The sequence below is a fragment of the Crocodylus porosus genome, unplaced genomic scaffold, assembly GCF_001723895.1.
Source record: "Crocodylus porosus isolate Cpor-Errol unplaced genomic scaffold, CroPor_comp1, whole genome shotgun sequence".
NCBI lineage: Eukaryota > Metazoa > Chordata > Crocodylia > Crocodylidae > Crocodylus > Crocodylus porosus.
The window spans coordinates 192531190-192557761 of record NW_017728906.1 but is presented as its reverse complement, the minus strand read 5'-3'; the positions used below and the strand labels follow the sequence as shown (position 1 = coordinate 192557761).

The following is a 26572-nucleotide window of genomic DNA, read 5'->3' as shown; positions in this document are numbered from 1 at the left end:
GAAGAGCTCGGAGTAGTTTTGTTCAAAGCATATCAAAAGAGTAAGGTGAACTACACAGAGGGCAGAGGATCTAAAATCTATATACACTTTGGACCACTTAATGTTAATGTTATCCATTTAAGTGCCAAGCATCCAGCTAAAGGGCAGTTGGATATGAGCCTGTACCTCCATTACCCTGAGACGGTTTGAGGTAAGTAGGAACAGAAACTAGGATCTTCTACGGAAACGCTGACCTCCTTCTCCTGGGCAAACTTCTCCAGTAATACAGCTACTAGCTCATGATCAGAGATCATTGTAAGTTTGCTGAAAGTTTCCAGTTGGGGACAACTGCAGATTCCCCCCAAACATACGTCAAATATGATAAATAGGTTGCGGGGAGGGGGCGAAGGGGAACCCCCAAACTCCAAGTGCTGAAATACTTCATTTTGGCAATTTTTAAACAAAACATTTTATTTTACAAATGCCAAACAATTTGGACATTTTGACATGACACGCTTTGACTTTGTTTTCAAACATTTTACAGTTAAAATAAATTCAAAATTTGCTTCAGGTTGAGCCAAATATTTTGGGTAGGCGTAATACAATTTTTTTCAGGGTTTCTTTTTCTTTTCTTGTTTTCACTGTGCTATTAAAATATCCACAAATTTCATTTTGCTTCCCAAACTGTTCTACTTCCCCCTCCCTCCATTTCTTTAATTCTGTACTCAAATAGAAAAATACATTATTTACTCAGCTGTACCCATTATACACATACTAGTATTTCTTGATGTAATGAAGAAGATTTCACCACTCTGTTCCCCACACCTGGTAATCCTTTATTTCTTTCGCTATTATGACAACAAACTCACAATTAGCAACAGAAATATTGTTTCAAACCATTCACCTGTAGGAGTCACCGTCAAGGCTACATGCTTAAGCAGGATTTAAGGAAGAACTGGACACTTCTGGCTAACAGAACATCCAGAGTTACAAAAACAAGGATTTTGAAAAAATCAATCCAAGACTCTTGGAAGGGATAGTAAGCTAAGACTTCTGGGCACAGGCCATAGGCGACTGGTAAGGTGGGTATGGGGGGAGACGGTAGGTGCCCCCCGACAGGGCCATCCCCACTGCCAATAGCGCTGGTGGCTTCTGCAGGTGCTCGTCAGCTCTGTCCCTGCTGCTGACGCTGCCGGCAGCTTCTGCAGGTGCTCCCCCAGACTCAAGAGGTACCAGTCGTCCATGGCACAGGCTAACCACTAGTTAACGTGAGTTAGAAAGTAACAGTTTCCACAAGCATGTAACTAATTAGTGAACCATATTTTGCACCTTCTGTAGCTGGTACTGTTTATAGCCGGAAACCAGATACTGAACCAGAGAGATCATTAGGCTGATCCAGTATGGAAATTCCTATGCAGCTGTGTGTTTCTTTGAGCCTGACATTTCTTGTGTAATACTTATATAAGTTTATATTTAAGCTCTGTCTGACAAATATAGAAAGGAATTGTTGAAGTGAGAATATTTGGGAAAAGCAAGACTAGAAGCTCCAGGTTAATGCAGAAACTTACTGAATCTTGGAAATGCAGAGCACTAGGTTGATTTGTATCAAATATAGAGCTAAAGCTAATCAATTCTGCAACATGCAAGGAGGACACCAGTGGTCTCACAGAATTTCAGGATGCATTTTTTCTGCAGGACCGTGGTATAAGATCAAAACGTTCTCCTGTTGCACATTTTTTTGTGCAGCACTCCCTCAAGCATTACACTCCAGCAGAGATCAGTGAGAATTTTGCATATGACTCAAACAGACTATATCTTTAATCTTGCATGCTACTGTTAGCCCATCTAATGCATAATAGATTGCAAATTTTGGAAACATGCAGGCTGCATCCAAAAGAGAATCTGGCCCTCCAAAATAGGCAAGGAAAATTTTTCCTCTTCAGCAGAGTCAGGCGCAAGATTTCATTGCTATAAGCTATATACAACTATGGTGCTTTGCAGTATAAATAGTAGCAACAATGTAAATAAATGTAATTGCCAAGGAAGGCTACAGAGTAATTCATTTCCTCTCAGTGCAGTTTACTCGATTCCCTTTAAGAAAGATTTTTAAACAGGAATTTCATTTCTTTTTTCAAAGGATTTATCACGATGAGTGCAAATGAATAAAACTGTGTATTTAAATTAATTAGTAAATTAGTTTGTATAGTGCTTTGAAGATGTGAAGGACTGTGTAAGTGTTAGTTCTGTGATAATATTTTCTGCATGTTAATACTTTTCTGCCCTCAAGTAACATCTCCTTTTTGCTTCAAGTGCACAATGCAGTCTCAAGCCCTCTTCATGGATGAGGGCTCTGTCCATCTTCCTAATGCAAGATCTGAGATGCCATCAGGAAATCCGAATTAGGTGGGATATTCAGCTGGGTGTGAATGAATAGGCACCCAAGAGAGTGTCTCCAATTGAATGATGATGACTAAAAGAGCTGATTTACTGGCTAACAAGGCAGAATTTTCTTGATGGCTGCTACCTAGTCTCAGAATATGAATTGACTTATTAGGAATAAAGGAGAACTGATAAGAAGAAGGAAGATGACAGAATCCTGCTCCCCAGAAACTGGGCATTCAAAGAAGTTGCCTGCCTGTGAATTGAAAGTCATTTGTGGCATCCCTGAATTGCTGTCTCATGTGCTTGGAATGTAATATCCATCTATTTAAATGCCTAAGGATTTTTCAATAGCAACCTGAGCTCTTAAGCGAATGCTTTCTTCCTAGGCAACTGATACTACCTCAGTTGTTCAAGAGAATTGGGAACTATGATGACAAGGTTCATTTTCCCTTTAATTCTATTTTTCCATTCTTTTAATTATTTTGTTCCATTTAAAGCCAGATGGGTTACATCTCTGGTGCCAAGCACCTGAGACTGAAGCCAGAGGACAAATCATGCAGGGCTTACTATAGCAATGAACTGGAAAAGTAGTTGCAAACCCATGCTGCACGAAACAAAATATTAGATTCAATTACATAGCTATCTTTATGCATATTCTTTTTAATTAACAGAAGGCCCCACACTCACTTCCTTCTAAGCAAGGCAAAGGGAGTTATTGTGCTAACATATCAGCACAGAATAAAAGGATGCAGCAGCCAGTTTTGCAGCACTCTCTGGATATATACTGGATCTGCGGGTAAGGGTACATAGCTGGTTTGGGGAAGGAGTGAAGCAAAGGAGTGTTATGTTCTACTCCCCTAAGACCAGTGATGAAAATTGCCTGAGACATTAATGGTGTTTGGATTAGCAATTATTCCCCTCCAGAGAAGGTGGCAGCTATGTAGACCCCATGATAAAAGTACAAGAAACACAGCAGAGAACAAAGCAGATAAGATGAAAGAATTAATGGTAATATTAAAAAAGGGACTGGCTGTGGTCCAAGGGTCAAGGGGTAATGGAAGGGCACAAACAGGAATGTCTAGGCCTGGATCACAAATCTGTGGAATTTAGGCCTACCTTTCTTGTGGCTCTCTAATTGAAGTAGCTGCACTCCTTCCCCTACCATACTTACTGTGGTGGAGATAAAGTACAGGACCTGGGGCAGGTAAACTAGTTTACAGTTTTCCCTCTTCTGTCCTTTTTGATTTTAGAGAGGGAGGAAAGGCTACAAATAAGTTTCTGTTCACACTGCAAACTGCAGAACGGTGTAATACCGGATGCTATCTACAAACAAGTTAATGGGTTCCCCATGGGCTAAGTTGTTTCGTGCTTGCTTCTGGAGCCTCAGCTAACATGTCTACACTACAGTACTCTGCAGTCTGCAGAGGCACACCCAAGGCATGAAAGTAAGTGATAACAAGTAACAGACTCAGCAGCTATATGTTCCAGCCACTCTACAAATAGTTAGTTTATCATGACTTCTAGTCACTCCACTGGGTAACTCCTAGCCAGGAACACCATCAGCAGTGGTGGCAATCCCTCAGTTTGAGGATGATTTTTACCATGGCTTACAAATGGGTCTTGAGATGATTTAAGAGCCCAATCCTTGAACCAGAGACTTGTCCATAGAAGTTGCAGATCTTTCTACAGGGGAAAACAGACTATAAGCTAGGATTTTTCTCCTCTTCCTTCTTCCACTCTCTCTTCTCTGCTCAAGGGCAAGATACTTTATCTCAAAGTGGGGTGTCACTTGGCTGAGGTTGCAGAACCACTGGATTTGGTTGGCAGCCAGCTCCTCTCAGTTCTTGATGTCAGCATCCATTTTTCTGAGGCATTCCTTCAATGTGTCCTTGTGGCATTTTGTCCGGCCACTGCAAGACCTCGAGCCTTTACAAAGCTGGGCATCAAGTACTTGTTTTGAGAGTTGAGAGTCTGGTATCCACACACAATGTCCAGTCCAGGAAAGTTGGTGCTTGAGAATCATCAACTCAATGCTGGTAACATTGGCTTCAGCAAGGATGCTGGCATTTGTATGGTGACCTTCCCATTTCATGGGAGGATTTTCTGGAGGCATCATTGGCGATCCTTCTTTAGGCTCTTGAGATGATGATGGTAGGTCACCCACATTCCACATCCTTAGAGGAGAGTGGGGATGATGACAACTACATTGTCATCTTAGTATCTTTCTGGAGATTGTGATGAATAAAGACATGCTGAAGCAATTTCCCAAAGGGGCTACTTGTGAACTAGATCCTGTGCTGGATCTCCTTAATGTTCATTTTCTGAGAGAAGTGGCTACTGAGTGGCGAAAGTGATCGACTACCAGCAGGGTCTTTCCCTCAATGGTACTTTGGGGAGGGGGAGTCACATTCATGGTCCAGGGCAGGCTGATAGAGCACTTTAGTCTTTTCAATGATGAGGAAGAGGCCCAAAGGCTTTTCCAAAAAGATCCAACATGGTCTCAAGGTTTTCCTTAGTGTAGGCAAGGATGGTGCAGTTGTCAGTGTATTAAAGGTCAAGGATGGTTAGTTGTTTTGAGTAATTAGGTCCTTGACTGAGAGAACATCCCAGATTGAAAAGCACTCCGTCCATTTGACAATCTATGTCAATCCCAGAAGAAAGGTGGTTCTTAGTGGGCATGTCTACATGTGCCCCCTTGTCACTATTGTTATTGTGCCATGCCGGAAGCACAGTTCCCTGCTACATTGCGTAGTAATGCACTATAATGAGTGAGTGTATCACTACAGTGATCTAGCTGCCATGTCATGGTTTGTGCCCACCAATGCTATGTTGATGCCCAGTGAGGACCAAGACAACTGTAAAAAAAATGGAGAACAGAGTTGTGGTGATAACACATCCATGCTTGACCCCATTTCGAATGACAATTGATGTCTCACACCATCAAAATCTGGTCAGTACTTTCCACAAGGCTTCTCAATTGAGGGAATCAAAAGCCTTAGTGAAGTCACTGAAGCCTTAGTGAAGTCACTGAAGGCCATATACTGGTCCTGATGTTGTTCCTGACACTTTTCTTGGGGTCATGCTCATCAAATTTGGTGTTGATGGGTGGTATAGCCAATGGATTCAGCACAGGCCATATGAATGGTAGTTTTAAATCCCTTCCAGAGTTCCTCAATGTTGCCTTCATTTGTGGACAGGGCGGAGAACTTTCCATGGAGACACTGTTGGAGATCCTTATAGATCTTCATGTCTTGACATTTCATGTTGAGAGTCCTTTGCATTGTTTTTGGTTGTTTTCAGTGTTTCAGAGCAAGCTGGGTGCACAAAATGGACCTGACAAGATGGTGAGCTGTCTAGCAAATGTCGATTCCTCACATGGCTTGAATTATATGGACATAGATTAGCTCACGGGCTCTAACAATAACATAGTTGAGACTTGCCAGGACTTAGAGCAAGGGTGTCTTCAGTGTTCTTTTATTTGTCACTCTGTCTGAAGGTAGTGTTTGTGATGACGAGACCATGTTCCAAGCATTTGCTCAGGAGGATGACATTGGAGTCAGCTTTCCCTACCCCTTCCTTCTCAGTGGTGTCACTCCAGACTTCCAGGTCAGGTCCAGTGGTGGCACTGAAGTCACCAAGGAGAAATATCTTGTCTTCCTTGTGAGTAGTTGTTGCTGGGCTTAAGACGAAGGGTCATAAGATGTTCATTAATGCCCACAGGGAGCTCTGTAATTTGACTGATGATCTGATTTTTTATGATGTAGTTGATGCTGTGAACAGGTCTTTTCTGGGTCAGTTTCCCCTTTCAGAAGAAGGGGTAGCCTCCACCCTCTTCCCTCAGCTGACCCACATCTAGTTGTTTGGTCTCACTCAGAGTTGCAATGTCAATATTGTATCTCAATAGCTCCCTGGAGATGATGGCAATTTTTCTTTCTGGTTGTTCATTTTCTTGGTTATCTATCAAGGTGTGAACATTTCATGTTGAGAAAATCGTTGTCTTCTTATGAAATTTTTGACCACAGAGAGAGTGATCACACTGGATGTGGTTATTCAGCCAGGAGCAGATAAGACAGCCTAGGTTTAGGGCACCTTTTCTAGCCCCTTTTCCAAGTGGAACAAGCAAGAGGGGAGAGTGACTAGGACTACTCAGTCATGGTAGCAGTTGCTGAATTGCACCTCATTGCTTGATTGAGCAAGACAACCATGAGGCTACTGTTGCCTGCATGAAGATTCATGGCTAGAGACTACTGGATTCATAAGTCCTGTTCCATCTCCATTACCACCAATCCATTGCATCAAGGTTTTGCAGGTTGGTACAGGACAGCATGTTGTTTCATATGACAGAAGTCTGCATATGACTTTGTTTAACATGAGGAAGTTGGTGTGTGGAAACCACACAATCTTGAGAAGGAGGAGGGGGAACTCTAAATGATAGGAGACCTCCATTTTGCTGTACTCTTCTTCCATCTTCACAGCCATTAAAATCCTGACATCTTCTTCTTCCTGATACACCACTGAGAGCTTGGAGTTGGACTGTGGTTTGCCTGGAACCTCCCTTCAGGCCTTGGGTTACCCTGCCAGGAGCAACTCTGGGCAACACTGTTCTGAGTGTTATTGGGACACACATGCCTCTCCACCACTACAAGGTCTTGGTTCATAGCAAGAGCATGAAACACTGTACATGTTTGTAAAGAGCATCAGAGTGAGGAATTACTCCAAAAAGAAGGGAAGAAACAACTTCTCTGTCAGATGTAGCTCCTTTCTCATAGGACTGCAAGACTACATTATCTGTAGTTTTGCACACCATGTAAAGATGCTGAAGCTGCACAAAATGACAGACTTGGCTCCAAATCAGGTCAATTAATTCAACTTTCAGTGGAAATGACTTTTGCCAGCTATGTTTGAAAACACCAGGGTGAATCTAAGGGACTTTTACATTTGATACATTCCTCACAATTTTCCTGGACCCCAGAAGACACGAATGGCACTTTTTAACTGGAGTACAACCTCCGTGCAACTGTGAATGGGGAAAGATGCACTATCATATTACACTTTTGGTTATTTTTAAATACCTTTGAATAAGCTTTCACAAATGCTGAGCTGAGGTGAGCACTTAAAAAAAGATGGCCATCTTGGGAGGAATACATCTGATGGGGCCCAGAAATCAAGACTTATCAGTTCTGTTCCTGAATTTACTTTTAGCTTGAAGCTTAATTAGTTTTGGTAATGTTCTTTGGAATCCTCTCAGGTAAAGGTTTATTATTACTTCATAATAAATAATAACGCGTGTGTTATTGCTCTTATTATAGGGCCACGCTCTGCTCTCAGGAATGTTCAGGCAACCCCACTGAAGTCAGTGGGATTGACAGGTATGTCAGAGGAGGAGTTGATTGAGGGAGTCCAGAGGAGAGCAACAAATTAATCAGAGAACCAGAAACATGACCTTCAACATTGGAAGAAATGCTTTATCCAGAGAAGAGAAGGCTGAGGATGAAAACAGCCATTCCATAATACTGTTACGGAGGCACAAAGGCCCAGAAAAGATATGCCCATGCCCCTTGTCCCACCACAAATGGCCAAAATTGTGGCCGTGACAATAGACAGTAAAAACTGTACCACATTTTGGCTGTTCATGTCTGTTTACTTTGCAATGGGAGAGTGTGGCCTCCTGCTCCTCAGGGACATGTTTCTGTGGCACCAGTGTATATCAAAGTATTCACTCTAAAAAGAGGGACAATACTAGGAAACCGGTGGAACAAAGTTATCAAAAGTAGTTCTGGATCAATTAAAAAACAGTTGAAATAGATACGCTTAATTATGTAAAGGAATAAGACCATTCAAAAGGGAAGAGAGACATTACTACCTATGCAGAATAGAAAGGTCAGCAGAGAAAACAAGGCCCCTGGACTATCACAGATACAAGAATACTTTGACAGTGACACATTCATCTACTACAATGATGTAGAGCACAGAACTAGCAGAGACAGATCTGGTGCTAGCAACCAAGTTTGTGAGAGTTTAAAGATCCCCCCCGCAACTTATCCCTACTGAGTAGAGCTTCAGTTTTTCTTTTTTAACCATTCCATCTGATTTTAGGTGTAATCAGAAAAGTAGGATTTTTCAACATTTCATATGCGTAATAATAATGCATGCCAATCTAAGGGACAACTGAGGACACTGTCAAGAATGGCTATAAATGAATGCAACTGTTTCAGCTGTTTTAGTCCGTTAAAAATATTTTTTCTAGAAATAATTGGATGTGTCATGTTGGAATGAAAACGAAATAAATAAATAAATAAACACAATTACTCTGAGGTGAAACATGTCTAAAGTGGGTAAAAAATTAACTGTGCCCTTTTTTTGTCTCTATCTCTACCAAAAATGGAATTTAACACCAGCAATGCATACAAACTCTAGCCACATGTGAGGCAACTGGACTGCTGGAAACAAAATGACCCCTTAGTGGAAAAATGCATGATTTAGTATAGTTCAGAGGGGGCTGGAGGCAATGAACATCAGCTCCGTACTTGGATGTTAACCAGTTTCATACCTAGACATGCACCGCACGTGTCATAGTAAAGAACCCTTCCATGACCCTGAAGCGTATCCAGCTACTCTGTTACAATGTAACAATAGAGCTGCACTTACAATGTATATTGCAGGGACACAAAAAGCGATGACGTCCCGTACAAGAAAATGAGTCATCTATCTTAGTTGCATTTATGCTTTCTGAAATTACCCAGAGGTGCATTAAATAAGCATTCTTTAGCATGTCTATAGTTTTATTACTACCGCTTGATTGGTTTAGTTCCCCTGTTGATAGTGTAGTGGACAGCTATAGACAGGAAGTTCAGCAAGCTTGGGGAAATGCAAATACTCTGTGTGTGTATGTGCACACATATGTTTAATATACATAATAATAAAGAAGAGTTTTGCCATTTATAGTTTTCTTCTGCATGCAACCAACCTGCTTCCTTTTCTGGTTGCAAATATTTCTCATGAGTAGATCCTGGTTTTTCTGTTATCATGCCAAATTAATGCCTACAATTTCTTAGAAGAATTATTTGTTTTTAGACTATCTATGAACCGGTTGTTATGACCAGTCAATATTCAAAATTTAGAAGGGTTGCACAGATCTAACTAATACACAAGTCATGCGTGACTGTTTCTGTTTCTTAACCTGACTGGATAATTTTAACTCTTAGAATCAGAGGTCATGGGCAAATATTTCATTTAACCTATAGCAATTTTTCAAACATTGCTGACAATCAACTAATTTACTGAACTATATATGGTAATTACATGGGGTGCAAAAGCAGCTAAATCATAGTCAATCATTTAAATAGACAGATACTCCTGGAAACAGTTTCACAGTGTTGGTACAGTTTTCCCTAGAAGCCTGTGAAAAAGACTGGGCTGCTCCCAGAGAAATAAAATAATATTGTTCTTAGCTTGACAATATTTCCCATATCAACATGTGATAGTCTAACTAAGAACTCCCTATTACATGTTCTGCAATTTGCAGACAAGTGAAGTTTAAGGAGCTGGATTTGATCTACAAACATGTCAAATCAGGAAAAATAAGGTAAATCAATTAATGAGTGACATGAATACATATAGGTATCAAATCACCCAACTCCCTCTGTGGCCCTTCTCTATTTCAGAATAAAGTAGCCTTCAATGTAGTTTAATTTTCCTCCCACTTAAGGTAGTTAATTAAGGTCACTACTAAAATGAGAGTATCTGCGTGGGGGCAGAAGGCAGGGTTTAAAGTGCTACAACTTTTACCAGCATTGGTTTCACAAAATTAGTTGATTTGCCTTAGCATCTTTTTGGAAGGATTTTACTGAATCCAAAGAATATGGAATCAGGTACTAAAGTCCTAAATGCTTTTAGCCCTGCTTACAGAATAGCACTTCTTTCTTCTTGTGTAGCTTTAATAAAAGACAAATTCTCCGTTTCAAACACCTTAGTTATACAGGCTAAGGGGAAAGATGGCCAGGTTACAAAACATGAAAGGATCAAATTTATCATTACTATTGAAGAAGAAAAATGCCGTTATAAAACATGTAATCATTGTTGACAGAATTGCCAGCCATGCTTAATATCTAGGAAAATATTTTCCTGGGATGCCAGTTTTTTGGTAATGTTACTATATTTACAAGTAAAAATATATTATGTTAACTGACACTAATGAGTTATTTGATCTATGTGATGAATAGAGATTAGCTTCTAAAGTATTTAGTATGATTCACTTATTTTCTACACTTGATGACTCTTTCTTTAATTACAGTTGAGAGACAACCTACTACAGTAGGGCATTCCCTGTATGTGTAGAAGCTTTATTAGGGCAAGGATAATTTTCCACTTCACTAGGTAAAGCTACATGAAGCTTGATGAAAGACTCATGGCTCTAATCTCGCCAGAAGCTAGTTCATCTTTAAAGCTTCATGCTGGCATGTGAAAGGATAAAATGGCAAAATTATTCATTGTTTATAATGTAGTTTTGCCCAGGTCTGTATTTCTAGAGGTCTTTGACTCTAATCACAATACATTAAAGGATTATTTGACATTTTGACATGCTTCTAACATATTTCCACAGATAATGATCAGTCTAGTGTGCGTGGCTGTGTGTTGGGAGAGGGAGAGAATAGGAAACAGTCATGGGTGGGTGAAGGCAATTTGGTTCAGCAAACCATTCTGGTGTTTCTGCATTTGGTTTTGTTACGATTAACAACACAACTCAAACATTTGACATTCACTGTAAAAGCAAATGGAGTCCTGGATCCAGGACGGGACAGCAGCTTCACTGGTGAACATCTGGCACAGGAATGCATCGGCAGACTTGGGCAGGTGGGTCCTCTGTGACATGAGCTGCTGACATACTAAGTCTTAAATAGGCTGTCCTGGAGCTGCAGCCCTGGAAAACTAAACTCTCTAGCAGCCCACTAAGGGTGAAGTGACATATTACACTAAGACTATCCTAAATTGGTACTATGATAAGCAGTATTAAAGGTGGACTGTGCCGTGAGTGGTCACATTAAGTTTTAATACCATTTCTTGCCTGCACACACAGCTGTGATGTGCCACTAGAGGGCTAGTGAGCAAGGGCATGGCTAGGTGCCAGGTCCCCTCCCTGGCTCTAGCTCTGTTCTCGGGGAGGTGGGAGCGGGTTAGGTACTTTCAGACTGAGCAGAGTCCTCATTACCACCCTGAGACTTGATTACTTAACAATGCCACAGAAAGAAAATGTCTGGGTCTGATTCACTGAAATTATGAAAATATTAGCTCTATAGCTACTATATCAAGCGTTCACTAAAACACAAGCAACGGAAATCTTTCCTGAATGTGTTTCAGCCCAGCACACAAGAAATATTTGCACAACCTACTGCCTTTGAACTATGCTGTAGTGTGTAGTGCTTCATTATAAACTATATATATTTAGGTGACCCCATATATTTTTGTAAAGGATCCATCTCATAGTTGACATTTTCAGCAAAAGGTTAAGATTAAATCAGTAAAACAATGTTATTGGACTATAATCCTGGATTCATTACCCTGACCTTTCCCACTTGCCAAGAAAAGCTCAAGAAATATGCAAGAGACAGTTGACCCTACATCGAACAAAAAGCTTCAAGATTTGTTAGAGCAAGAGTTCAGAGACATTCGACAGAAGAAAATGTATTTTAAGCTGTTATCAAAGCCATCTGCCGCTGAAGTAAGAGAAAATGACAAATAAACTTAGATAAAAGACGGATTTATGTCTTTCTGACTTCACACTTTGTATAGCAAAATAGCTGAATATTTACAAACGGCAAGCTGGAAAACTGGAAATTTCCCTCATGGGAAAATTTTTATTGGCTTTTTTTGACCCCAAATGCAGCTTCGGTGAAGCCAAAGGTGTTTGTGGGAAAGTCACTGAAAAACGATCTAACTCAAAATGAGCCACGAAAAGTCTCAAAATCGTTAGAACATCACATTTTAACATTGCTTAAAAGAAAACCTTACTTATTTTTACTTAAATTTACATTTTATTCTGAAATTCAACTCAATTTATACTAGAAAAGGATTTTAATAAGGTCAACACTGCAAACAAGTTTGTTGTTTCACAAAAAAGAGAGACCTCACCGCTTTTCCTCTCAATCTGGGAGGGGGAAATATTTTAAAATAGCAAAATTCTGTGGAAAGGGAAATCAGAAAAGCTGTTTCCCTCACCGGTCTCCCTGGAATTGCATCAGTAATCTGCTCTTTCTGCAACTCTCTGTAGAAGTACTTTCATTTGTGACACAGCTCTCAGTAGATATTAGTGGGGTTGCCTGCGTGTGTAATAAATGTAGACTATGATCAAGGCAGGGAAGTTCCAGGGGGAAAATCTACAAGCTCTGATCCAGGACAGCATCTCTCTTAGGGATACCACATAAGCATGTGTTTTTTATTCTAACATGCCTTGGTGTTTGAATACTGGTAGTAAATGTGAAATTTTAGAAGTAAGTTGGCATTGATTTTGCAGTAATGATTATACTCCAACAGCCCTTGGCAGTGGCCTTTCGATGGTACCTCACAATCTTTGTTGCACTTGTGATTGATACTGGCAGCATGCCGGGAACTTGTGGAGCACCTCTCATTTACATATTTATTATTTGCTGAGTGCTGCCAATGTGTTCAATTTGCACAGATCTGCATTAGCCTTTAATCTGTGATTAATCCATCAGGACATAGCTGTTACTTATAGAGTACTATAAATCAGTGATTCCAAATAATTTATCCTGTATTTTTGCAAGGGGTTGGAATAGATGGCCCTTGGGTTCACTTCCAGCCCTATGATTCTATGATTAATTTTCCAGTGTTGTCCACCTCAGAGTTTTCAAAGCATTATTTTATATGTTCCCCCGCACCCCTACCTTCTCAACATGCTTTTAAGAGTATGAGCACCAGAACTGGGTGTCATAGTCCAACATCAGTCTCGCCAGTACCTAGATTCAGAGAAAAATGACTGCCCTACTCCTACATGCAAATTCCTTATGTATGTAGCTGAGCCTCACTGATGCCCAAATCACTGCATTCAAAGATACACTTCCCCCTTCCAATCCTAGAACTATAAATTTGCATTTGTCTTTTTTCAAACACAGCCCAACTTCCCAAGTGCTCTGGACCATTTGGGATACCTGCCTGTCTTTGCTATTACCTGTTCTGCCAGTCTTTGTGACATCTGGGGTTTCTATAGACAATATTTTATATTTACTTTCATATCATTGCAGAGAACTTTGGAAAGTGTAGGTCTTGCTGCCTCTCACTGTGTAGCCACACTGGAAACATCCCCATAAATTGAGCTGATGCAGTGAAAACTCAAGTGTGAAAGCCACGAGCAGTTTAGCACGTGTTAAGTGCCCTCTTAGCATTGCAAAACTGTTCCCTTTCAGGCGAGGATTATCTCCTTAATGTACTTTAACTTTACTAGGTCACTGCATCCCAATGATTGGCAACTGTTGCAAGTGAATGTGTGACATCACTTTAATACACGCTAACGTTAATACAACACCACAGTCCAATTTTGCAACTGCTGCAAGTGAATGTGCAACAAGTCCTGAGTTTCATGCTTACAATGAGGGGTCTAATTTTCCCCCCATTGCAGTTTTATGAGGAAGGATTTATGGGATTTTATTAAAATATTATGTACAGTGTCTCAGTTACCTTTGTGGTTGTTCAGAGAGTGCTTTAAGAATAAAAAAGCCTTATTACTGTAGCTATTCAAGCCTTTTGGCAATATTCAGTTGATCTTCTCTCCATCTAAATGGATAATATATTTTTCACTAATGCTGCAGTCAGGCTCAAGAGTTTCTGTGCCAAGTTTGATGTCAAGTCTTCCCATGCAGGGGGAGCAGAATTTTGTCTTGAGACCTTGTTCAGTACAGATGAGTGGAGAATGCTGCTCTTTATCCTTATGTATAGCTTGATTCTTTGTTGAAAAAGTTCCTAATGTGCAAAAACTTATGCGAGGAACTTGTTTGTGAAGAATGGGAATGGAAAGCTCTTGGTGGACACCCTTGCAATGGAAAGCAGGCAGCTACCAAGAGGGTTATTTCCAACCGTTTTAAGAAGTTATAAGAACTTAAGACCTGGGTTAGACCACAGGTCCATCTAGTCCAGCTTCCTATCTCTCATAGTAGCAGAAAGTGGGTGTTAAGGGGAAGAATATACCTGTCCACTGCCCTTCAATCCCTACAGTTTCCTTCATTCAGCAGCCTAAGGAATCCTAATTTTTAGATGGCTCCCTTAATTACCATATTTAATATCCACTGGTAGACCTATTTCCATGAATTTATCGAGTCCCTCTTTGACCCTGGTTAAATTATCAGCCTCCACAACATCTTGTAGCTGTGAGTTAAAGAGCTTCCTTTTGTTGATTTTAAACTGATACCTAATCATTTCAATGTACGTCTCCTAGTTCTAGGCAATTAATTGTCAGTGTTGACTCAATACTAAGATGTGGACTGGTAACTCAGCAAAAGGACACAAAGACAAAGAATGGTATAAGGTATCCCTGTAGCAAAATTACAAGATGTAACAAAAAGATTAGGTAGGATTATGCAGTTATTTGGCAAGTCATTACTGGTGATGATATAGATGGGACAAAAATGACACAACTTCACCTGAAACTATACAAATTTTATAAAACTTCAGGGCCCTTGGAAGTTAGCTTGTCTGAGATAATTCTACTCTCACAAGGAAGAGAAAGCAAAAAATACTTTCAGTAAACAGCTAGCTGAGCAATTTACATGAAGCTGAAGGTTTTATAGAGTGAATCTTTTCAAATGAAGGCTAACAAGATGTTAGCCTTCATTTGAGAAGATGTTCGCCTTCATTTACTGTTCTATATCTTCATCAGTGACTGGGATGAGGGCATGGAAAGCACTCTGTCCAAATTCGCAGATGACACCAAATTATGGGGTGAAGCAAACACATTGATGGGAAGAAACCAAATCCAGGCGGATCTGGACAGGTTAGAGAAGTGGGAAGAGAACAACAGGAGGCAGTTCAACAAGGACAAGTGCAAGGGAGAAGGAATCACCAGCACACCTATAGGCTGGGGGCTGACCTTCTCAGTAGCACAGTGGCAGAAAGAGATCTCAGAGTCATTGTTGACTCCAAGATGAACATAAGTCGTCAATGTGATGAAGTAATTAGCAGAGCTAACTGCATTTTATCATGCATTAGTAGGCGCATCATGAACAGGTCCAGGGGGTGATGGTCCCCTCCATGCAACACTGCTCAGGCCGCAGCTGAACTGCATCCAATTCTGGGTGCCAGAATTCAAAAAGGATGTGAACGATCTGGAGAGAGTCCAGAGGAGGACCACTCGTATTATGGTTAGAGGCCTGCAGGGAAGGCCTTGTGAGGACAGGCTGAGGCACCTGGACCTTTTCAACCTCTGCAAGAGAAGGCTGAGGGGGGATCTTGTGGCAGTATACAAATTCGCTGTGGGGAGGGCAGCAGGGAATAGGAGATGCTCTGTTTACCAGGGCACCCCTTGGAATAACCAGGAACAACGGCCACAAGGTGATGGAGAATAGATTTTGGTTGGACATCAGAAAGAACTTCTTCACAGCAAGAATCCCTAGAATCTGGAACGGGCTTCCAAGGGAGGTGGTGCTCTCCCCTACCTTGGGGGTCTTCAAGAGAAGACTGGACAAGCACCTAGCTGGGGGTCACATGACCCCAGCACCTTTTTCTGCCACTGGCAGAGGGTCAGACTTGATGATCCTTTGAGGTCCCTTCCAACCCTAGCATCTATGAATCTGTGAGATCACATTTAATAGTGCCTTATGGACCTATCATCCATAACTCTGGTTAATCCCCTTTTGAACTTGGTTATAATTGTGGCCTCCACAATGTCTTGTGGCAATGAGTTCAGACAGCAGTGTAACACCATTAGGTAAAAAGCACTTCCTTCTGTTTGTTTTATACCCCTTGCCCAATCATTTCATTGGCTACCCCAAGTTCTTGTACGAGGAGGCATAGTGAACAATAGTTCTCCGTTCACCTTGTCCATACTCTTTAGGACTGTACAGACCTCCATTATATCCCCTTTAGTCATCCCTTTACCAATCTGAGGAATCCAGCCTTTTCAGCCTCTTGTTGTAGGAAAGTCATTCCACGTCCCTCATCATCCTTTTAACCACTGCACTTTTCTAGTTTTATATCTTTCTTGAGATGGGGTTCCCAGGCTGGTTGAAGCAACCAGGAAGATGCCAAATTAGCAATCCAAGTGTAGGGTATAAAGAAAGCAAAGGTGTGTGTGTGGGAAGGGGTGAGGGGCAGGGAGAAAGGTGCTACAGACCAAATTAAAATTAGGATTACTTACTTCTTAAGCACTTATCAGTATGTGCTGTTGCAGTTTTGGTGATGAATGATGGAAGCCCCATGCAGACAGCAGTATAACATCATTAATGTTTCTAAACATAGATGGCATTTTTTTAAATACAAAGATAATGCATTCAACAAGAGGTAACTCTATTTTTCACCTTATTATGATGGATACAAGCAAATCACTAGGCTGGAAGTTGGCACCACTAATCAGCACTAATCATGACCTGAAAATCAATCCCAGGCAAAATTCCAAGCAGAAGCTAGCAGAAGATTCAATTAATAAAGATAAGAATATGATTCACCTCATTCAACATGGCTTCACAGAAAATATGTCTTGCCAAACAAAACTCATTTCTTTCCTTGATGAGATTGCAAGTGTCATTGATAATGGTAATGATGTAGGTGGAACAGGTTTGTGTAAGGGATTTGACTTAGTACGGCACAGAACTCTTATTAAAAAATTAACAGTATAAATTATCAATAAATGAACAGCTGAAGAAGTAGCTAACTGATGTATTTCATAAAGTAGGCATCCATGGAGAATCAGTTTCATATGGGGATGTTTCCAGTGTGGGCAGCACCAAGCCCTACGCTTTTCAATGTTCTCTGTAACGATATAAAAGTAAATATAAAATGCTGTCTATAGATACTGCAGATGTCACAAATATTAGTAGAACAGGTAACAGCATAGGCAGGGCAGGTATTCCACACGATCCAGAGCACTTGGAAAGTTGGGCCCATTCCAACAGTGTTTGAAAAAAGCCAAATTCACATTTCTAGGACTGAAACCTGGGAACCACTAAGGAGTGGGGATGTCACTGCAGATAGTGATTTGGGCATCAGTAAGGCCTGAACGTGTAACTAAGGGATTTGCATGTAGGAGAAGGGAAGTGATTTTACTCCTGAATCTGGGTACTGAGAGTGATGTTGGACTGTGACATCCAGTTCTGTAAAACGTGTTGAGAAGATGGAGATGGGAAACAGACATAAAATAATTTAAGGGCTGGAGAAAATGCCTGAGAGAAAGAGAAAGACTTAATCAGCTCAACCTATCTAGCTTATCAAATTGAAAACTGACTAGTTACTAGATCGCACTATGCAAGCACCTTCATGGGTGAAGATACTAGATCCTGAAGAGCTCCTGAATCTATAGGAGAAAGGCATAACAAGAGCCAGAGCCTGGAAGCTGAAGCCAAGTTCAAACTAGAAATGTCACACATTCTTTAACATGTTTAAAACGATGAAGCAATGGAAAACATTACCAAGGGAAGTGATGAATTCTCCATCTTTTGCCTTTATATTGAGACTGGATGGTTGCCCTTCAGAAAAAAGATACTCTTTAGCATAAAAAGTGGTGTATCACAGTGACACACCAGTTATTGGGCTTAGTACAGAGATAACTGAGTGACATATAAGGTCATGTGACATACAGGAGGTCAGACTAGATAATCTCATGTTTGGCCTTAAACTCTGACAGCCATTTTATATTATTTTACAAGCCAGTAACATGCATGTTTTAATTTGTTTCTGCTTAAGCAGCTGAAAAGAAGCTACGTCACTACTGCCTATAAAGACATACTATCATTTAATTTTATTCACAGAGCAGCCTTTATATTTCCCCAGCTTTAGGGTCTGATTATTTTTACCAGGCCAGCTACTTGCCCCTTTCTCTGCATCTCCTACTTACATCATACAACTCTACAGCTGTGGACAGATGAAGCAATTATACTGCATTCACAAGGGAAGGTATGAAAGACCACTTGTGAACATGCATCAGTTAATCCTTTGCAACTCTTTCATGTGTCTACTTCTACCCCACAGCAACTGAAGCTAACCAAGGGCAATTTACACCAGAATAAATCATCCGTGCATTAGCTACCACTTACTATAGGACAGACCAGACATGAAACAGGTACAGCCTGAAAGAACTCCCTGAAAGACGGTAAATTGTTCAGTCAGTACAACTGTTTTGACTGTCCACAGCTTTTGATTTCTAAGTGATAATTGCACCTGCAAAAAAAGAGTGGCTACAAAACCCTTTCCATATATCAGAGTAGGAGAAGGAAAAAGAAAGTTGAACTTTCAAAATGCATCATCTAGGCACAGGAGCTGAATTCATGCTTCAAGGGAAAAAGCCATGTTCATGGTGGAGGGATGGGGGATGTTGGGCAGATTAAGAAATTAGCTCCAATATCTGACAGCATATGGATGGGAATGTGCCTAGAAGCGTGAGGAGATTAAAAGGATACTTGGAATGTGTGGGTTGAAAAAAAACTTGTCACGAACAAATAAAACTGTCTCTGAGAGAATTAAACTAAAATTGCCTATCTTCTCCACCTCTCCTAGACTTCCACGGCTGACAACCAGCAATGGGGGCAGAAATTCTAACATCATACAAGCATTACAATGTTAAGTATAATCTGCTATAAGGATCATTAGATTTACAGTTAAACATCACATAAACAGTATGTAAGTATATTTGAGGAAAGGGGGGCATGAAATATGATGCTAGATTGGTGATCTGAACTTTTTGAGCGATTAGTCACACTAATAAATGTAATTTTTTAGCATTGTTTTCTACATGTCATTTTTCAATGTATGGCATGAGGCTTACCATCATCAGCCACCCAGTCTCAATTATGCCCTTCTGCCATTCACCTTCTCATGCATCACACTGAAGGTTTTTGCAAGCAAATGAGAAACTTGAACGTTTCCTATCGTTTCCAAAGAAAAGACATTTATTGTTTCTGTGGCCAGACTGAGCAAAATTTGTTGCTTCTGTCTCTTGCCCTGGCTCTTTGTACAGGAGCTTTGTGCTCTCTCCCCCTGCTACACAGCATGCTACACAATGTGCTGTTGGGCACTGCCTGGGAACAGTGACTGCAGTGATGCCCCATGAAAGATTTGTGAGATATTTCCAAATGAACTGCTACAACCAGCCAAAGGGACAACCACACTGCATCAGGCAAGCAAGAATTTAAAATTAAGGTACTATTCTGCCAGTGTTGGTAGTAGAGCATGTACTGTAATTGGCTCTGGTTCCTTTCTACAGCTCTAGTAGGAAATAAGATTAGCTCTCTAGACAACAAACACCCAGACGCTAGTGGAAGCACAACAGCATCAAAAAGGAAAGGGACTGAAGAAGTTTGATGCAAAGGGACCAACAGGCGGTTCACTCTGGCACATGTTCACACTATTCTTGGGCTCTTGGACTCCTGGTTTCTTCATTAGAGATTTGCTTATGTTGTTTTCTTTTTAAATTAGGATTTTTTTCCCCTGTCCACATGTTATTCCTGAACAAACACTCAGCTCAGGAGGCCCTTATTTTCAAGCTGCTACCTCTGCAACTGGTCTGCCTATTCATAAACCCCCTAGTAGTTTCTCGTGCTGAATCGCCCTGGATGTTATTATTGAATAACTTTCCCTCTACCAAAAACCTTTGGGAAGCCCGAAAGAACTCGGAAGCACATCTTTAAAAAAAAAAAATCAATACCACTATTGACTATTTTAAAACTGAAAAAAAATTAGTCAACTACATTAGCCATTTGTACAGCCTAATTATTAAATAAATGCAAGCTTTAAAAGATAGTGCCATTTTTTCTTTACTTATGCATAGATTTGATGATTTTATTGACTCAAAAATGGTCACATTGGTAAAAAAAAAAAGCCTTAAAATTTGTTTCAGAGCTGAGGAAATACAACCAATCCAATACCTACTAAACATTGGGTAATGAAAGAAAAATCACTAGGAAATAAAAACAGATAATAGAATAAAGTAATAGGCATTAGGGGTGTGCAAAGCAGGCTAAATTCGATTTGAATTCGGCCCGAATCAGAGACAGTGATTCAATTTGTTGATTTGTATTACTGTCCCTGATTCGATTTGGCTGAATCTGAATCTGAATCTGAAGATTCGATGCTGATTTGGAGAATCAGCGATTTGGACATAGACACAGCTTTAAATGTTTTTTCTACATACCTTGAGGTACCAAGCGGGGCTAATGATTGTTGCGATGCTGGGACGCATGGAGTGTCTCACAGGAATGTGGAGGGGCCTGCCACATGCTCAAAATACCTCTGGTCCACTTCTGGGTCTGCCGGAGAGTGCACTGTCCCCCCCCGCCATACTCTCTTGGGTCAGTGATTAGCTGCAGGGGGACCTTGGGTGCCCCACCAGACCCAGGAGGCACCAGTCACTGAGGTAGGGGCATGCGTTCCCCGTGGACCCGGAAGTGGACCAGAAGTGCTTTTGGTCCACTTCTGGGTCTGCTGCTGAATGCGCTGGGGAGCGCCCCGCACTTCTGTGGGACATCGCAGCATTCATGAGTCCCTGCTACCTTGAGGTATGTAGAAAAAAAACATTTAAAGCTGTGTCTATGCCCGAATTGCCGAATCTTTCCAAATCTCTCCAAATTGATTTGGAGGGTTCTGATTCAATTCAGAGAGATTAAAGGGTCCTCTAAGTCAATTCAGATTCAGAGATTTGGCCACTGAATCAGGCCAAATCTCCAAAGAATCAAATCAGGGACCAAAGCTTTGCATAGCCCTAATAGGCATGCAACACCAATATGAGAACCATTGTAACATGCACTGGGAAGTTAGTTGAAGAATTGTGAAGGCATCCAGAAGTAGAAATGTCAGGGAGGTCTCACTGTTGAACTCAGGGTCCAAAGCCTATACCTGTTCCTCATGTATTTTGTGAGCTTGGACAACTGAATCTTCCCACCAAACTAGGAACTCAGTTATTTGCATAGTCCGAGGCTCAATGCCTCTAAAAGCCAACTGCAGATTGAAAGGAGTGATGCCAACACTGTTCCCCATGCCTGCTCTCTTAGTGTGATCAGGAGCACTGCTCAAGTTTCCCAGAGGGTGCAGGCAGAAGTGCAGCTCCCCACTGTAACTGAGAAAGCATTGCAGGAAGTGCTCTGAGTTACAGCGATCCCCCGAACCAAACAGAAGTTCACCCTTGGTTCCAGGGGGGAGGGGAATCTAGCTGCTGGCTGCAAGCCTGAGGCTGGTTTCCCCTAGCAATGGCCCTTTCCGTTTACAAGACTGCAAAGTTTTCAGAATGTGAAGAGGGACAGGAAGCAGAGGGAGCTGGTTCTAGGGGCTCCCCCGGCTGGCACTGGATAGTGGGGCAGAGGGGGCCCCTAACACACGCACCCTGCCCTCCAGCGGGGGCTGAAACCCCCCCAAACCAAACTCCCTCCACTCCTTTTTCTCCCTCCCATTGTGAAAACAGCTTGGAGGTGGGCAGGCAGACCTACACACGAGTTTAAGAAGACACTATTTTGAAATACCTTCATCTGAACCCTCATGCAATGAGAGTTCAGATTTTCTCCCCATTTTTGAAGTAGTCTGCAGCCATGCACTTGTGTTTGGTCATGGCTATAGACTGCTTTCTGTGGCCAGATTGAGCAAAATTTGTTGCTTCTGTCTGTGCCCTGGCTCTTTGTATAGGAGCTTTGTGCTCTCTCCCCCTGCTACACAGATATTACCTCAGCAAGCACGCTTCAGTGCCCTGAAGCACTATGGGATACTGAAATGAAAGGCATTATAGAAACACAGGTTCATTGGGTAGATGTGATATCTTTTATTAGACCAAATAAATAGTTGGAAAAATTGTTTTTTGCAAGCTTTTGGGCACAAACACCCTCCTTCGGGATTATAGAGTCTGGGTATATGTTTATGCCTGAAGAAGGGTGTTTCTGCCCCAAAGCTTGCAAAGAACAATTTTTCCAACTATCTAGTTGGTCTAATAAAAGATATCACATCTACCCAAAGAACCTTGTCTGCCTATGTCCTTAGACCAACATGGCGACAACCAACTACCCCAAATTACAGAAACACAGATATTTTTATTAATGAACTAATAATGCTTTTAGTCCAGGATAGAGAGTAGACCCAGTACTACTTTACTTTCCCGCAATATTGGTTGTAATAAAGGTAACAGTCAGACAGACAGAACAAAGATGTACTCTTCTAACTTGGGAATGTGCATCTCTTTTGTCATCTCCAATTGGCAATACTCATATTAGAGCTCCACAGGGTTTCAGGATAAATACAAACTGGCAGACTTAACCTTCTGGTGGTGAAGCAAGTTATATATTCATCATCAACAGTAATTCTCTTGCATTCTTTGCCTTCCTTTTGTCTAGTTTACCTTGCACTTCCCTGCTGCAGCTATGCATTTCTCTGGTGGGGTTTTCAACAGCACTCACTGTTGGCCTAACTATGAAGTCAAATCAACCTAGAGCCTGTGCTGAGTATTTTTGAAACTTGCCACCATACAGAATTGCTCATCTTTCTTTTAGGTACTGAAAAAAAAGCTCAACTTGCTTTTGTGTTTCTTTCTTTGAAGTCACACTTCTCAGCTAGTGATGTCATAATCATTTGCATAGCAGTCAACTGTGATATCATAAAGAGAGATTTGCACAGTATCTTCCCAAAATGGACACCTGGATTAAGCCTTTCCTTTCACTGGCTTACCTTCCTTTCCAAGGATTCTTTTTTCTGCCAAACACAAATTCTTCCCATGAATTAGCACCTGCTTAGCTGACTCTCCTTGTTTCTTTTCACTATCTTTTTCACTTCAATTTAGCTTGAATCAGTGTGGAAATTCCTATATAGGTGCTAAACCCAGACTCCAAACTCAAATAACTAAACTCTGTTCACTATATTCCATGTGATGTAGGCATTAGCCCAGCAGGCCTGACCCATGCTACATTCGCCAGTGTCTTGTCAATGCTAGGGCATGTCAGTTGGTGCATCCTAGCACTTGATACATGATTTAAGTCCCAAGATAAACCTAGAGAAAGATGCTAGAGGTGGATTCACACACTCAGGATTTAATTATCTCAGTAGAATTGGCCTTGACATAAGGGTTTACATCCTCATTATGCAGCAAAGGGGTTGATTTGCTTAGCATGTGGTAAAAATCTAAGGCTTCTCCTCACTGGCTCAATGACACCTGAGAGGGTAGATAAAGTGTTCCAACAGCACACCTTTAAAGTGCTGCGGGCTGTGTAACGGCTGCCAATATGCTAGCCCGAAGTGGGACTCTCTGACTTTTGGACAAGTGATCTTTATACCCTTTACCAAACACATACAAGTTTTTGAGAGATTCAGTTCAGTATACAAAGTTATTCTGAGTCCTGCAGGTGAAGTGGGCTAAAGAAGAGGACTACAGGAAATAGTGCTGTCATCCTTTTCTTCCTTCTCTTCAGTCTTTTCTTCCCCCTTTTGTCCTGCTGCTCCCTTGGGAATCAAAAAGCCAATTGCTACACACTTTGAACTCTGTAACTCAGGAGGTTTATTTTTGCTTTCAACCTTGTAATAGGAAAACATGCATAAGGTTGCATACGTTAGCATATTTTACTGTCGTAATAAAATTCTATATTAAATATCTCCCAGAAACTTTCATAAATATGAAATTGAAGTAGATTCCAAGTGGTGAATTCTTTGCTGCTTTAAGGCACTCAGTTTTTAATTCACCATATGAAGTATGCAAGGACATTTAAGAAAACCCCCCAAACACTGCAGTCTAAATAATCTAGCCTGTTTTCATTTATTTTATACACAAGCTTCCTATCTGCACATTTTCAAAACTCATTGACCCAGAAGAGAAAGAAATAAAATTCTTCTTTCTTCTTCACCCCCACACAAGACTACCTGCCAGCATTGTGTAATCTGCACTGAAGGTTTTTCACACATCACTGTGACCTACAGTCCAGACTTCTTAAAGTCACTTCTTTAAGTGGCCACAAGCCACTTCAAAAGTATAACATGATCCCAATCTTTGCCTGTTTGAGTCTTTACACATCCGCAATCAACTCCCTCTCAAACTAAGCTCATTTATGTCTGCATATTGAGAACAGAACAATGCTCTACACACATTGGGTGCGTGCAGATGAGCAGGCATGTGCCTCTTGCCCCAGCTCAAACCCCTTTGAGGCGGGGCAAGAGGCATGTGCAGGACTGAAAAAAATGGAGAAAATTAAAACCCGGGGAAAAAAAACAGGTGAGGACGCAGGTCTGAGCCAACCGGAGGTTCAGTCCTCCAGAGATGCTGTGGCACAGTGCTAGAGCATCTCTACGATTGGCCTTTTCCCTGCTTCTGAAGCATGCTGCCTGCCTGTGCTGGGCAGGCAGCAGTGCAAGCTGCAGGGACCCAGACCCAGCTTTTGCCAGGTAAGTAGGGGCTGGGGGGGGCTGGAGGAGCAGGGAGGGGACCTCAGGAGGCTGGAGACAGCAGGGGAAGGAGTAGGGGGCTGGAGACTGCTGCCTCCAGCCTCCTGCTTCTTCCCCTCCTTGTCTCCAGGCTCGGGAGAGGAGGGGACAGCAGGGGAATGCTTCCGGGGCTGTCTCCAGCCCCCTGCTCCTTCCCCTGCTGTCTCCAGCCCCCTGAGGAGAGCTCCTTTCCAAAGTGGAAAGGACAGAGAAGAGTACCACAAAGCATCATCTGAGGACAGGACAAATGCGTTTTTAGCTCCTGAAGAGATTAATTTGTTTAGTTAATCAAAAGAAAATCAACAGATAGCTTTATTACTGTCTACAAACAGGCTCATCAGGAGAGAATACCAGGTACCAAGGAGTTCTTAAACCTAGCAGAGAAAGACATGACAAGAACCAGCAGCTGGAAGTTCAAGTAAAAAATGAAGCATACACATTTAAAAGTGATGACGATTAACAACTGCCAAAGTAGTTCACTTTCTGTCTTGTGAAGTCTTTAAATCAAGATAGGATGTCTTTCTAGAAGATTTACTTTAGTCAAATACAAGTAATAGAATGAAATACAGAAAAATCTGGATGAAATTCTGCGGCTTAGGTTATAGGACATTACTCTTAATGATATATAAAAATATGTCTAATCCACTGTCTTTTCTTGTAGTGCTGTCTGTTCTAAGAGTCTCTTTTAAAAGAAGTGAAATAGTATTCCTGATCAATACATACATGTTTTTTGGAGTCAGGAGCTGGCCGGAGCACCTTTTCTTAGGCAACAGGAGAGGCGAAAGACTTTTGTTTCATTCTAGGTAGCTTGGTAACCAATACCATTGAAGATCTGGCAGCAGGGTCTTCATGGCCTACTTGTTTGTGCCCCAGGGTGCACTGGGACACAAGCATATTCACTGTCTGCTATCTGAACTAGCCAAATTAAAACTAATTTGGGCATGGTTGTGCTCAGTACACTGACCCCAGCAATTGCAGTGTGGATACAACCTGCTTATCAGTGATAGGTATCAGGCAAAAAATATTGCTAATAACCAGGGATTCTGGTTATCTCTGATTTTTAAAAATCCCCAATTTTTGGATTAAAAAAAGAAATGCAAAATTTTCTGTGATTAAAATGAAATACCACTATTATATAGATTTCTCCTGTGGTTAAAATGAAACAATGAAGCTCCTGAGGTCAAGTAACCCTGAGCTACTGGCTAGGGCAGGTTTTTGTACTGCTGGGGACAGCACAGGTCCTGGCCCCAGGCTCTAGCTCCCCCTGGCTGCAGTCTGGGAGGAGCCAGGCAGGACTTTTTGCCCCAAGTGGCACAATTTGTTTCACAACAAAATGCATGTCTGAACATGTGCGCTGAGGCAAAAAGCCCTGGCTCAAGTTTGCACCGCTTCAATCTGAGCTGCTGCAAGCACACGTGCTTGCACGTGTGGATGCGCCCATTATTAAGGCTAATATTTTTAAGTGACCAATGATTGGGTTGGGGTGTTCAATTTAAGGCAATTTGGGTCTAATGTCTGAAAAGTGGTGGGCACCCACAATTCCACATTTGTCAAAGGGAGCTCTGGGTTCTCAGCAGTTCTGAAAATCACCTCCAATGGGTAAAAGCCTTGTCCC

At 41.4% G+C, this 26572-nt stretch overlaps 1 protein-coding gene and 1 long non-coding RNA gene across 5 annotated transcripts in view; one reads left to right on the top strand and one right to left on the bottom strand.

Moving 5' to 3' along the window:
* Positions 1-26572, bottom strand: part of DLG2 (discs large MAGUK scaffold protein 2) — a 1592593-nt gene that overhangs the window by 181918 nt on the left and 1384103 nt on the right. The gene's annotated exons all lie outside the window — the stretch shown is intronic.
* Positions 98-6464, top strand: LOC109306809. Its single transcript, XR_002100119.1, has 3 exons — positions 98-108; positions 2204-2209; positions 6384-6464. It is a non-coding gene; the product is annotated as an uncharacterized LOC109306809 (long non-coding RNA).